Here is a 14,681-nt window from a genome sequence, read left to right on the forward strand (position 1 = left end):
GAAATTATTTATGCAGCTAAAATATACATTGCCCTGGGTCTATTGAAATATATTACTAGCCACACAATTATTTTTAAAAAATTGTTTGGGATGTTCCTTGGCCCAAACGTGGGCCACCGCTCAGGGATAAGGGCCATTGCCTTGTATGCAGGTTCCGTCCCCTACATCTCCAGCCCAAAGTGCGGGTCTCATTGAATAGGGCTTGGGAATATTTTACCCTTTGAGATCCATTTCCCAGCTGAACAGACAGTTCTGGGCTGGGTGGAGCGATCATGTGGCTCAGTGTAAAATAGCTCTATTATGTTCATAAGGGGTTCAATATGTTTTACACGAAGCCAGGTCAGCTGAAATATGTTTGTGTGGTGTTCCCCCCCCCTGCCAGAAATGGGTCCAAAGCAGTTCACAAATTTAATCCATCAACACACAATAGTAACAAAAAACACGCGATAAAAACCACCCGCAGATGAAACAGAAGTTTGCCAATACTCTAAAAGCCTGGGACAATGAAAAGGCTTTCATCTGGCGCATAATGGGAAGCAGCATTTGTGCCAGACAAACCACCATGGGAGGGGGGGTGCCATTGATGGGATGTCACAGCGCAAAAGTCCTCCATCTCTGGCCTCTAACGAGGGAAAGAGAACGGCCTTTTTATACCTGCTTTGCTGATCTGAATTATTCTGCAATTAGTGGACAAATTGGTTCACAAAGGCAAGTTGTTTCAAGCACATTAGAAAGAAACAGAGGGGCTCTTGCATGCTGTTGGGTCAATGGCTAACTAGTCCATTATGACTTGGCCTTGACTGCCAACATTTTCTGTCTCTTCACCCAGCTAATTGAGGTAAGAGACCACTTAAGCCAGGCATGGCCAAACTTGGCCCTCCAGCTGTTTTGGGACTACAACTCCCATCACCTTCCATGATCAACTTCCATGATCCCTAGCTAACAGGACCAGTGGTCAGGGATGATGGGAATTGTAGTCCCAAGACAGCTGGAGGGCCAAGTCTGGCCGTGCCTGACTTAAGCAGAGGTGCAGAAATGAAAATCTCATATTCCTACCATCAAGCTCCAGACCTTGGGTGGTATTCGTCTAGGTTTTGCTCAGAGCAGACCCACTGAAATTAATGGACCTAACTCAGCCACATTCCTTAATTTCAATGGGCCTGCTCTTAGTTCTAGAGCAGAGCCGTCCAACAGGTAGATTACAATCTACTGGTAGATTGTGGGACCCTTCCCCACCCAAAGAAAAGCTCAACAGCTTTGGTAGATCACTGCCAGTTTATTTATAGTGGGAGTAGATCTCAAGTTGGACATGGCTGCTCTAGAGGACGCACATTAAATGGAGGATTGATTGATAATTGTGGACAATCTTTCCTCCAAGCCATCTGGTCACTGAGGAAACCCAAAGAAGGTTTCCAGGAAGAAAGCCAGATCGAAAGGACCACCAAAAATCTTTATAGGAGGGCACGTAGCAGCGCCACTTTTAAATTCCACGAAAGCAATTCCCCCGCCCAATGCACACTCGTATTTTGATGAGCGAATTTTATATACTGACATTTGCTATCATTCCATACAGTATCCGATTACTCATTGTACGACTCATCAAGTCTGCAGGCCTGAAAACAGCTGAGCCCCCCCCCCCATCCCCTTACCTGTCAATCCTGTCAGAATTACTTTGGCTGGGCTTCATTTTACAAATCTAAGTGCCTGTTAAACCGAAAGCGACTTGCCTTTCATGGCATGTAAACAGCAAAACCAATAATCCTTGGTGGGGAGGGAAAATTCACTTATTTACATTGAAGGTATCTGGAGAAGGGGGTGGGGGAATCCTCAAAACTTTATAAGCAGGCAGACCCTTCAGCACCAATAACCACATCAGAAAGTTATAACGCAAGGTGGATGGAGCTGTTTGCTCGAGTGCGGCCTGCATTTCTGCCCACCCAACATGTAATTGAATTGTGCTCCTGCGAGCCTTCATTTTGCAGGCAGATTGAAATGAACCTGGATAACTTCTTAAATATGGAAACTTTACGGAAGGTGGCAAGAGAAAGTGAGGCACAACCAAAATATACCTAGCTGGCCATAGGGAAAATTTCAAGGGGTGCACCCTTGGCCAGGAGTTCACCTACCAGGCCAAGGGAGGGAAATGGATGTTCAATAATATTCTCCTGAGGTATGTTTTCAAAGATGGTGTTTATCACAAGGAAAGGCATTCTGCATTGCACTTTAAAATACATTCTTAACAGCAAATATGTAGGTGCTCTGAAAGGGTTTTTTTTTTAAGCCTTCTGTCAGAAGGAGAAAAAACACTCCGCACAAGCTGACATTAGGTCCCTTAAAACAGTGGTCCTCAACCCCCGGGCCACGGACCGGTACCGGTCCGTGGATAAATTGGTACCGGGCCGCCCAAGGAACATTAAATACAATTAAATTAAAATTATTAAATCAAAACAATCTAAAGAAAATATAAACAATTAACGTCCCCCCCCCTCAGGGGGCCATGAAACAATCAACGTCCCCCCCTCAGCGGGCCGCAGTAAAATGATCAAACGTTGACTGGTCCGTGGCGATAAAAAGGTTGGGGAGCACTGCCTTAAAACATGGGGCACCCAGTGTTAGAAAGTCAGATATATAATCTAATCACTAATGGCACCTTAAACTTAGGTTATGGTTGCCACAATGGAATGCCTAGGTGCCTTTTTTCCTTTTTCCATTGAGGTTTATATGGTTGTTGTAGTTCATTTCATTTCTATTCCGCTTTATATTTTAAAGAACAAATCTCAAATGCCGGCACATCAAATAAAAAGATCCAGAATAAAACGAATTCAAGCTTCAAAGAAAATATTACAGATCCTTCTCTAAGGGATATTCTGTTTCCCCCAGTTACCAGCCTGGCATCCAGAGATCTCCACAATTGGACCCGTGCCAGTTCCAAAATGCGCCTGGCTGATTTCTAACATTGCTGGCACTCTGCACATGCTAAGAGGCATGGCCACAGAAAACAGAAGTGGGCAGCTTCAGGAAAACTTGTTGTGTAGGCTGCCAATCTTGTGCAACACACAATGTGTTGCACTTGCACAACAGGAACTGTGCTGGACTGAGGAGAAGCTCCAAGTTTTACTGAAAGCATGCAGGCACCATGCATTCTAGACATCAGGCACTGAATATCATCTATCCCAAGCTAACCTGCCAGGAAACATTCACTGGAAAGAGTGTGGAGTGTGACCTGCAGCCACTCTTTCTGGGCGCCAATAATCCTTTGGGTCACAAGGCCTAAAAGCGCTCAGAGACTTGCTTAAGAGAACAAGGGACCTTCACAGGCTCCCTTCTACCCCACGACAAGTTCCTGGTCCTTGGACCTCAAGAAATAACAGCAAGTTTTCTACAGTGAGGAAAAGCTATTAGGCAGGGAAGAAAAACCAAGTTCCGCAATCATTCATGAGCCAAAGAGGGAGAACGATTGCTTGTTAAAAAAAACTGCACAGGCCTAAACAACTTGCAACCTGCCAAGCTGAACATATTCCACTAGCTGTGTACTTGCTTGGTGTTGAATTTTGCACTCCAGGGCTCATTTGTTTATTTAAACAACATATAGGGTTTCAGCCTCAGAGAAAGTGCCCGAGCAGAAATAGCGGTGAAGTACGGGAATTCAGAATGCGTCCATCCTAATCAGAAGCCTCTGTATAAAAATAATAAATATGCTAAAAACCACTTTGGAAACAAGCTGTCAGAATCGATAAGATTTTATTTGTTTGTGCTCCTCGTGTTCTGCCTTTCCAACACATTGCCCAGGGTGGCAGACAAATCAAAATAAAAACACTGCCGCAAAAAGCAAAGCCACCTCGAAGTGGAAGACAAGCTTTAGAGGAGAGTGCAATGCTACAGGGCTGAAATGGGCCGGTTTTCTCCATGGATCAGTCAACGTTCTCCCCTCAATCAATCCACAGGAACAGTTGAATGAACAATACTTAAGAGAAGGTGAACGCTGGGAGCACAGATTGGTTGCCGGAAGGGCTGTGTTGGCTATCCAACCCAGTATAAGGCAAATACATGCCAACTAGAGATTGCACTCATCAAGAGAGGCATGCTCTAAGGCAGGGGTCAGCAACCTTTTTCAGCTGTGGGCCGGTCCACTGTCCCTCAGACCATGTGGTGGACCGGACTATATTTTTTTTTGGGGGGGGGGGGAGAATGAACGAATTCCTATGCCCCACAAATAACCCAGAGACGCATTTTAAAGAAAAGCACACATTCTGCTCATGTAAAAACACTAGGCAGGCAATACAAATAACCCAGAGATGCATTTTAAAGAAAAGGACACATTCTACTCATGTAAAAACACGCTGATCCCCGGACAGTCTGTGGGCCGGATTGAGAAGGCGATTGGGCCGCATCCGGCCCACGGGCCTGAGGTTGCCTACCCCTGCTCCTAGTGTGGCACTCCCCTGATGTTTCACACTACAACGTCCATCATCCCACAATGTCTGGGACAAGGTGTGCAGCCTGGGAGTTATTTTGGACGAGATCGGGTGTGTTCAGGGTAGTATGGCCGTATTTTGGATTCACAGCTGTCCATGGAGGCACAGGTTAATTCTGTGTCCAGGGTGGCTCTCTGCCACCTCCATCTGGTATGCCGGCTGAGACCTTGCCTGCCTGAGCACTGTCTTGCCAGAGTGGTTATCTTCCACTTGGACTACTGCAATGCGCTCTACCTGGGGCTACCTTCGAAGGTGACCCGGAAACTACAACTAATCCAGAATGCAGCAGCTACACTGGTGACTGGGAGCGGCTGCCAGGACCATATTAACACTGGTTCTAAAGGATCTGCATTGGCTCCCAATACTTTTTTGAGCACAATTCAAAGTGTTGGTGCTGACCTTTAAAGCCTAAAGGGCATTGGCCCTGTATACCTGAAGGAGCATCTCCACCCTCATTGTTCATCCCAGACACTGAGGTCCAGCTCCGAGGGCCTTCTGGCAGTCCCCTCACTGCAAGTAGTGAAGCTACAGGGAACCAGGCAGAGCCCCTTCTCAGTAGTGGTGCCCTCCCTATGGAACGCCCTCCTATCAGGTGTCAAGAAGACAAGTAACTACATAACCTTTAGAAGACATCAGAAAGCAACCCTGTATTTAATGTGTAATGTTTTTGTATATGTTGGAAGCCACAAAGAGTGGCTAGGGCAACCCAGACAGATGGCAGGGTATAAATAATAAAATTCTTATCCCTGACTACTGGTTGCGCCAGCTGGGCAGCACAGCAGTTGCAGTTCAACACTTAAAGCACTCTTCCTCTAGAAAGGAACGAAAACCATTTTCCTGGGGTGGGTGGCAAGCAAGCTGTGCTGCAGTGACTTTAGAATATGCTAAGTGAGGACAATGTAACACTGCTTACGTATTACCAGAAAGAAACGGCTTGCATCTTCTGTACAGCTGCTAATCCAGTTGTTGGTAAGAGTGCCCAGCACCGCCTTGCTATTATACCAAGTTCAGCTCCTTGGGTCAACTGCTCTAGCCGTTTAGCTACTGTGGATCTGCTTGACCTTTGCAAAGGCCTCCATGCAGTGCTTAACATGAGTGCTTGTGTGGAACTACTGGGATGTTCAAGGTAAAAAATATTCAGAGTTCTGGCTGAATAGAGCCTCAAGTCCAAGGCATCCAGTCACATAGAAAGAGAACTGCCTGTTCACGTTACATCAAGAGCCACTGAGATGTAAACCAGGAAAAGTACTGGAGAAGCTTGGCTGCCCAATGGAATTCTGCTAAACTTGAAAACACACATTTTTTCTAACACAACCCAAGGGCTTTTCCGTTTAATCTCATTCTACTTTTAATCTGTATACCGCCTTTCTATATCTCTATACACAAGGCGGTCTACAACAAGCTGAAGAACCAACAAAAATATGCAGCAAAGTTCTTGTGACAATCTGATCCAGTACAAATTAAGTCATAATAAAAATATGACTTTTAAAGAAGCAACTTCATATCAGATAAAAGTAATATTCAACAATCCACTGCACTTCTGCAAAGACAAGTCTGTCTTCACCAGAACTTTGCATTTTTTTTCAAGTACACACTTACAATATTTTAGGTATAGACCTAATAAAAGTGATGCACGAGGCAGCCTAAGTTGTTCAAATGAAGAGATATTTCAGTCTCCCCTTGCCCTTAAACATGGCAACTTCCACCTCACAGTCACAGAGATCTTCCCATTAATTTAGCTTGCTGCCTTTTATGCTTGTGTAGTATTAATGATGCTCTTGTCTGGCACCAGAGATAACATCAACCTTGATCTTCGATTCTTCTCTGTGTTGGCAGTTCTACCAAACCCCAATTCCCCAAGGTTCTTCCACAAGCTATGAACATGAATGCGATTAGGACAGCCGCCAACTGAGTATTCTACTCTCCCCCACACACACTTTCCCCTCTGAGAACTGCAAGCCTCAGCCCCCTCCGTGATACTGTTTCATCAACGTGGATAATTCTTTGGATTGCTCGTTCTAAATCTTATTTTAGCTAAACACCAAAAATGCTCTGTCTATATCAAGTGTGAGGAAGTGGGCTTGAATACACTGTCCAGCACACCTGTCAGGCTTGAATACGACACAATGAAATGACAAAATTCTGCTCCAATTGCCTGCTTTATTCTGAATTAATTACTGTGGATTGGTGCCAAGGTACAGCAAGAGTGAGAGGCCATAGGACTCGATGGGGAGTGAATTTTTGTTTATTTTTATTATGTTTCTATTCCACCTTTCTTCCAAGGAACTAGAGGCAGTGTACATGATTATTTCCTCTCCCCATTTTATCCCCACAATGACCCTTGGAGGTAGGTTAAGCTGAGAGACAGTGACAACCTTAGATCAACCAATGAGCCTCATGGCTGAGTCAGGATTCAAACCCTTGTCTCCTATCTCTTAATCAGACACTTCAACCGCTCCACCACACCGGCAACTGGAAAGTTATTCTCCCCTGAAAAGCAGAATCTCACACACTTCTTCAATCTAGAATGTGCGAGAATCATAGGATCGTTGAGTTGGAAGGAGCTCCAAGGGTCATCCAGTCCAACCCCTTGCAATGCAGGAATCTCAACTGAAGCATCCGTAGCAGGTCCAACCTCTGCTTTAAAAACCCCAAGGAAGAAGTCCACCCCTTTCCCGAGGGAGTCCATTCCACTATCGAACAGCTCTTACTGTGAGAAAGGTCTTCCTGATGTTCAATTGGAATCTCCTTCCTTGTAACTTGAAGCCATTGGTTCGAGTTCTACTGTCTTGAGAAGGGCTGGTTTCCCTATTGAACGTGCGGTCCTGGAGATGTTGTCAGACTCCCAACTCCCACCATCCCCAACAACTGGCCATGCTAGCTTTGTTTGATGGGAGTTGGAGACCACTAAAACCTGGAGGTACTCATTGGGACTGGTAGGGTGGGAGGCAAAGAGGACAACAGCAGATGGAGTCAGTGGCACCTAATTCTAGTTATGACACTTGTCCTCTTCCCTGCTGAATTCTACAAGGGGACTGCCTGAGAATGGTAGGGCAGTTCCTCAGTTGCCCTAATGTACCAATCTCTGCTGTATTTTTTTTTTGGGGGGGGGGAACCACAGGCTTCCCAGCCTCAGTCAGTAGACCACAATACTCTTAATCTCAGCGCTGTGGATTCAAACACCATGTCAGACAAAAAGATTCACTCATTACAGGTGGTTGGACTAGATGACCCTCATAGTCTCCTTCAACTCTACGATTCTACTAATGAAATACTTCCTTATATGACATGGAACAGTATTTACATATTGCTTTTTAAATGATCAAAATGCTTCACAAACATTACTGCAATGGTCTCTACAAAGACTGTGTGACATGGGCGTACCCAGCAAGGGGCAGGTGGGGGCAGCCCCCCCCAAAGCAAAAAAATATATACCGTATTTTACGGACCATAACCCACACTTTTCCCCTCCAAAAACTGAAGAGGAAAAGTCGCTGCAGGTTATGGAAATCGGGCTGTTTCCGCCCCCTCCACGGCTGCAGCCAGTGACAGGAACGTGGGGAGGGCAAGAAGCAGCCTGAAATCGGGCTGTTTTTGCCCCCTCCGTGGCCGCAGCCAGCGACAGGAACGTGGGAGGGGGGAGGAGCAGCCTGAGCCGGGGGAGCGGGGCGGACAGGAGCTCCATCCTTCCTTCCCCCCTCTTTCTTTCTTCCTTTTTCTCCCTCCCTCCTCTCTCTCTCTCTCTCTCTCTCTCCTTCTTTCCTTCCTCCCTTCCTTTTTTCTTTCCTTCCTTCCTTCTCTCTCTCTCTCTCTCTCACACACACACACCCCTTCCTTCCTTCCTTCCTTCCTTCCTTCCTTCCTTCCTTCCTTCCTTCCTTCTCTCTTCCCCTCTCCTGCCCCCCCCCCCCCGTTTTGATCCTGGGTACGCCCCTGCTGTGTGATGTTGTATCAGTTTTGTTATCCCTATATTGCATTGAGGGCGAGAGAGAATAAGGCTAAAAGAGTGAACAGTGGCTTGCTAAGAGACCCCTATGGATACGGCAGCAGAGGAGATGCTCTTACTTAGACCACTACATCAGACTAAGCTTCTGGTGAGAGAAAGTGAGTCTGCAATTCCCAAACTTCTCCCTCATTACCGCAGAGCCTGGAATCTTATTTGACCATTGAAAGGAAAGCTTCCGTTTTGTGTGAATGTTGTTGCATCTCATGCACAATGTTTCTAGGAAAGTTAAGTCTTGTAAGCATCTGCCATTCGGGCGTCAGGAGGGGATTAGATCTCAAGTCTTTCTTCCTCGCATGCCTCGCTAGCAAGGACATGTGAAGACCTGCATTGCTCCCCTGAGCCTCCTATGATCATGAAAGAAGAAGCCCAAGCGTACTTCTTGTGACTCAAGCCTTCCAGATTCAGTTTATATCCACAGGACAGCATCTGCCGTGTGGAGCTGAGGAAGTCAAAATGCATATTTCGGTTTTAATATAGCACTGCTTTATTGGGAACAGAACGTTTTCAAAGGATAGGGAAGGCAGATGGCTCAATGAGGCCAGCTCTTACCTCCATTACTTACTTTTCTGGTAAAAAAGAAAAAGGCAACCAATAACCTAGACCCAAAACCTAGGTTTTTAAAGGCACATCTACATCTGTTTGCGTACACATGTCAACTAAATCTTTACGGCCCCATCTCACAAACACCTAAATTCATACATGGGAAAAAGAAAGTACATCCTCTTTTAATGTTGTGGTTTTACATACCAGGGCAAAATAACAATAACCTGTTCCTTAGCAGGTCTTAAAATTAGGAAAATGCAACCTCGGGTGAACAACGCATGACATATGACACTGTGTCCTGATTTATTGAACAGACAGCTAGGACCTAAGCCACCAGCTATCCCGACAGAGGGAAATAAGAGGTGGTAGGTAAGTCTTCCATTTCATGTTGAGTGTGTGAGAAAGAAGTGTGTGGAATAGATCAGAGATGGCTGAAGGTCTCATACTGGTTTCAGGGGTACTTGGAGCAACCAAACCTTTTGCTGTTTCCTGCTCCAAAACTCAGTACGAAGCCAGAGAAGAAACACCATCAATTCCCTAGTCTTCTATACATGCCAACAACTACCGCAACTATGGCAGCCCTTGGTAGTCTTAACTGTTTGCTATGCTGACTGCCCACAGGGAAATGGCTCTTTCAGCAGCAGACTCGTCTGGCTGGCAACATCCAAATCAAATACCTAGCCTACATCCAGAAAGCTCTCTTTCTGAATCAGGTGCTTGGTCATCACATCATAGAATCATAGAGTTGGAAGAGACCGCAAGGGCCATCCAGTCCAACCCCCTGCCAAGCAGGAAATACCACCAAAGCATTCTTGACATATGTCTGTCAAGCCTCCGCTTAAAGACCTCCAAAGACGGAGACTCCACCACACTCCTTGGTAGCAAATTCCACTGCCGAACAGCTCTTACTGTCAGGAAGTTCTTCCTAATGTTTAGGTGGAATCTTCTTTCTTGTAGTTTGAATCCATTGCTCCGTGTCCGCTTCTCTGGAGCAGCAGAAAACAACCTTTCTCCCTCCTCCATATGACATCCTTTCATATATTTGAACATGGCTATCATATCACCCCTTAACCTTCTCTTCTCCAGGCTAAACATACCCAGCTCCCTAGGCCATTCCTCATAAGGCATAAGGCATCGTTTCCAGGCCTTTGACCATTTATACTGTGTCTCATGGATCATGGATCCCTTCATGGATCAATGCCTTGTCGTGGCGAAGGGGCTTGAATAACTCAGAGAAGCTATGAGCTATGCCATGCAGGGCCACCCAAGATGGACAGGTCATAGTGGAGAGTTTTGACTAAACGTGATCCACCTGGAGAAGGAACTGGCAAGCCACTCCAGTAACCCTGCCAAGAAAACTCCATGGACAAAGACAACAGGCATATAAAAGTTATGACGCTGGAAGATGAGCCCCTCAGGTCGGAAGGCATCCAACATGCTACTGAGGAAGAGCGGAGGACAAGTACAAGTAGATTCAGAGCTGATGAAGCGGCTGGGCCAAAGCCGAAAGGACGCTCAGTTGCGGATATGCCTGGAAGCGAAAGGAAAGTCCGATGCTGTAAAGAAAAATATTGCATAGGAACCTGGAATGTAAGAACCATGAATGGAGGTAAGCTGGATGTGGTCAAAAATGAGATGACAAGAATAAATATCGACATCCTGGGCATCAGTGAACTAAAATGGAAGGGAATGGGCGAATTCAGTTCGGATGACTATCATATCTACTACTGTGGGCAAGAATCCCGTAGTAGAAATGGAGTGGCCCTCATAGTCAACAAAAGAGTGGCAAAAGCTGTAATGGGATGCAATCTCAAAAATGACAGAATGATCTCGATACGAATCCAAGGCAGACCTTTTAACATCACAGTAATCCAAGTTTATGCACCAACTACCGGTGCTGAAGAAAGTGAAATTGACCAATTCTATGAAGACCTACAACACCTTCTAGAAATGACACCAAAGAAGGATGTTCTTCTCATTACAGGGGATTGGAATGCTAAAGTAGGGAATCAAGAGATAAAAGGAACAACTGGCAAGTTTGGCCTGGGAGTTCAAAATGAAGCAGGGCAAAGGCTAATAGAGTTCTGTCAAGAGAACAAGCTGGTCATCACAAACACTCTCTTCCAACAACACAAGAGACGACTCTACACATGGATATCACCAAATGGGCAGCATCGAAATCAGATTGATTATATTCTCTGCAGCCAAAGATGGAGAAGCTCTATACAGTCAGCAAAAACAAGACCTGGAGCTGACTGTAACTCAGATCATCAGCTTCTTATAGCAAAATTCCAGCTTAAACTGAAGAAAGTAGGAAAAACCACTGGGCCAGTAAGATACAATCTGAATCAAATCCCTTATGAATACACAGTGGAAGTGAGGAACAGGTTTAAGGATTTAGATTTGGTGGACAGAGTGCCTGAAGAACTATGGATGGAGGCTCGTAACATTATACAGGAGGCAGCAACGGAAACCATCCCAAGGAAAAGGAAATGCAAGAAAGCAAAATGGCTGTCCAACGAGGCCTTACAAATAGCGGAGGAGAGGAGGCAAGCAAAATGCAAGGGAGATAGGGAAAGATACAGGAAACTGAATGCAGATTTCCAAAAAACAGCAAGAAGAGACAAGAGGGTCTTCTTAAATGAGCAATGCAAAGAAATAGAGGAAAACAATAGAATGGGGAAAACCAGAGATCTGTTCAAGAAAATTGGAGATATGAAAGGAACATTTCGTACAAAGATTACCATAATCAAGGACAAAAGTGGTAAGGACCTAACAGAAGCAGAAGACATCAAGAAGAGGTGGCAAGAATACACAGAGGAATTATACCAGAAAGATATGGAGGTCTCGTACACCCCAGGTAGTGTGGTTGCTGACCTTGAGCCAGACATCTTGGAGAGTGAAGTCAAATGGGCCTTAGAAAGCACTGCTAATAACAAGGCCAGTGGAAGTGATGATATTCCAGCTGAACTATTTAAAATTTTAAAAGATGATGCTGTTAAGGTGCTACACCCAATATGCCAGCAAGTTTGGAAAACTCAGCAATGGCCAGAGGATTGGAGAAGATCAGTCTACATCCCAATTCCAAAGAAGGGCAGTGCCAAAGAATGCTCCAACTACCGCACAATTGCGCTCATTTCACACGCTAGCAAGGTTATGCTTAAAATTCTACAAGGCAGGCTTAGGCAGTATGTGGACCAAGAACTCCCAGAAGTGCAAGCTGGATTTCGAAAGGGCAGAGGAACCAGAGACCAAATAGCAAACATGCGCTGGATTATGGAGAAAGCTAGAGAGTTCCAGAAAAACGTCTACTTCTGCTTCATTGACTATGCAAAAGCCTTTGACTGTGTCGACCACAGCAAACTATGGCAAGTTCTTAAAGAAATGGGAGTGCCTGATCACCTCATCTGTCTCCTGAGAAATCTCTATGTGGGACAAGAAGCTACAGTTAGAACTGGATATGGAACAACTGAGTGGTTCAAAATTGGGAAAGGAGTACGACAAGGTTGTATATTGTCTCCCTGCTTATTTAACTTATATGCAGAATTCATCATGCGAAAGGCTGGACTAGATGAATCCCAAGCCGGAATTAAGATTGCCGGAAGAAATATCAACAACCTCAGATATGCAGATGACACAACCTTGATGGCAGAAAGCGAGGAGGAATTAAAGAACCTTTTAATGAGGGTGAAAGAGGAGAGCGCAAAATATGGTCTGAAGCTCAACATCAAAAAAACCAAGATCATGGCCACTGGTCCCATCACCTCCTGGCAAATAGAAGGGGAAGAAATGGAGGCAGTGAGAGATTTTACTTTCTTGGGCTCCTTGATCACTGCAGATGGTGACAGCAGTCACGAAATTAAAAGACGCCTGCTTCTTGGGAGAAAAGCAATGACAAACCTAGACAGCATCTTAAAAAGCAGAGACATCACCTTGCCGACAAAGGTCCGTATAGTTAAAGCTATGGTTTTCCCAGTAGTGATGTATGGAAGTGAGAGCTGGACCATAAAGAAGGCTGATCGCCGAAGAATTGATGCTTTTGAATTATGGTGCTGGAGGAGACTCTTGAGAGTCCCATGGACTGCAAGAAGATCAAACCTATCCATTCTGAAGGAAATCAGCCCTGAGTGCTCCCTGGAAGGACAGATCGTGAAGCTCAGGCTCCAATACTTTGGCCACCTCATGAGAAGAGAAGAATCCTTGGAAAAGACCCTGATGTTGGGAAAGATTGAGGGCACTAGGAGAAGGGGACGACAGAGGACAAGATGGTTGGACAGTGTTCTTGAAGCTACGAACATGAGTTTGACCAAATTGCGGGAGGCAGTGCAAGACAGGAGTGCCTGGCGTGCTATGGTCCATGGGGTCACGAAGAGTCGGACACGACTAAACGACTAAACAACAACAACTGTGTCTCAGGAAAATCTTAGAAGGTTATTATTTCCAAGTACCAGGCGTATCAGGAGTGATGCATACAGATTTGTGATGACCAGAATACCTACAAAATGCTTGTGTGTTGTGTCAAGTTTCAGTCCCAGTACTTTTTGCTTTACAACCAATTCTACAGTACATTCTGCTCAGTTGGAGGCCATCAACTATAATTTTGGGTGTGATAGCAAGCAAGAGGAGCGGGAATTGCAACCGGCTTATGAGTCCCATTCCTTGCTGTACTCTATTTTGTCCCAATCCTATCTTGCACATTAATGGCAAGGCACAGAAAAGAGAAGTGTCAGTTGCATTGCCACACCCTCAAAAGTCACTGCTGAAATGGCTAATGGCTTAAGGAATTGGTGTGGGGTGTTGCTGCTTGCATGGCATTATTGCCCCTGCTTATCTGCATGGTACAAAGAGCCATAGCACTTCATCAGTGCTATTCTACAGATCATGGTATAATGGCATGCCTTCTTTGTCAGCTCAACACCACAACTGGGTCATGTAAGGCTACAGTTCTATGCACAGTTAAGATGTGCCCGAGTCTCATTGAAGTTATAACTAGGATTCAGCCCTAGAATGAAAGCAATATATCTAGGCATGTCCAATGGGCTCTTCCATCATCACACAGATCTGGGATTGGAGATTAGATCCTTCGGGTCAGAGAACTTAGTTTCTTCTGAGAGGATTGAGTCTCAACATCTATGGCTCTGGGACTTGTAACTGCATGCAAGATTGCAGCTTTAGTGCAGTAAGTATTTGGGTATGCCCTGAAGGTGCACAGTCGACTTAAATATAATTCAGCGCACTGGAAGCACAATGCTAGCAATTAAATTTTAGTACAACTTTTAAATCTCAATGCTACCACTTCTAAACATCTGCCTCCAATGTGCATCTCCAAACTTGAATTTTCTAATTAAACACAGAGTAAAACAAAACAAAACAAAAACAAGAAGAATGTTGCAGGTTGCCTCTGCAGCAGCACGAGGCCATTCAGCCTGTGATTGATAACTGCAGGATGGTAGACCACAGCTTTGGTGCTCTCAGCCTCTCAGAAAGGTACTATGGCTTTCATGTGTGAAATCATTTCTCCGCAACACACTTGTTTTGCTTTAGACTACCGTCATTCTTTATTGGTCTCAGGTGCTTAATTTAGCCTTCAACTGTATGAGCCACCGTGGCTTCGAAACTTCTCCAGAATCACATCATTTGCTTATAGGTGCATTTGC

General features: G+C 45.1%; 1 protein-coding gene across 2 annotated transcripts in view; it reads right to left on the reverse strand.

Moving 5' to 3' along the window:
- The window catches only part of KHDRBS3 (KH RNA binding domain containing, signal transduction associated 3), a 114,596-nt gene that overhangs the window by 12,885 nt on the left and 87,030 nt on the right, over positions 1 to 14,681 (reverse strand). The window lies entirely within an intron of this gene.

Source organism: Zootoca vivipara, chromosome 8, assembly GCF_963506605.1.
Source record: "Zootoca vivipara chromosome 8, rZooViv1.1, whole genome shotgun sequence".
Lineage (NCBI taxonomy): Eukaryota > Metazoa > Chordata > Lepidosauria > Squamata > Lacertidae > Zootoca > Zootoca vivipara.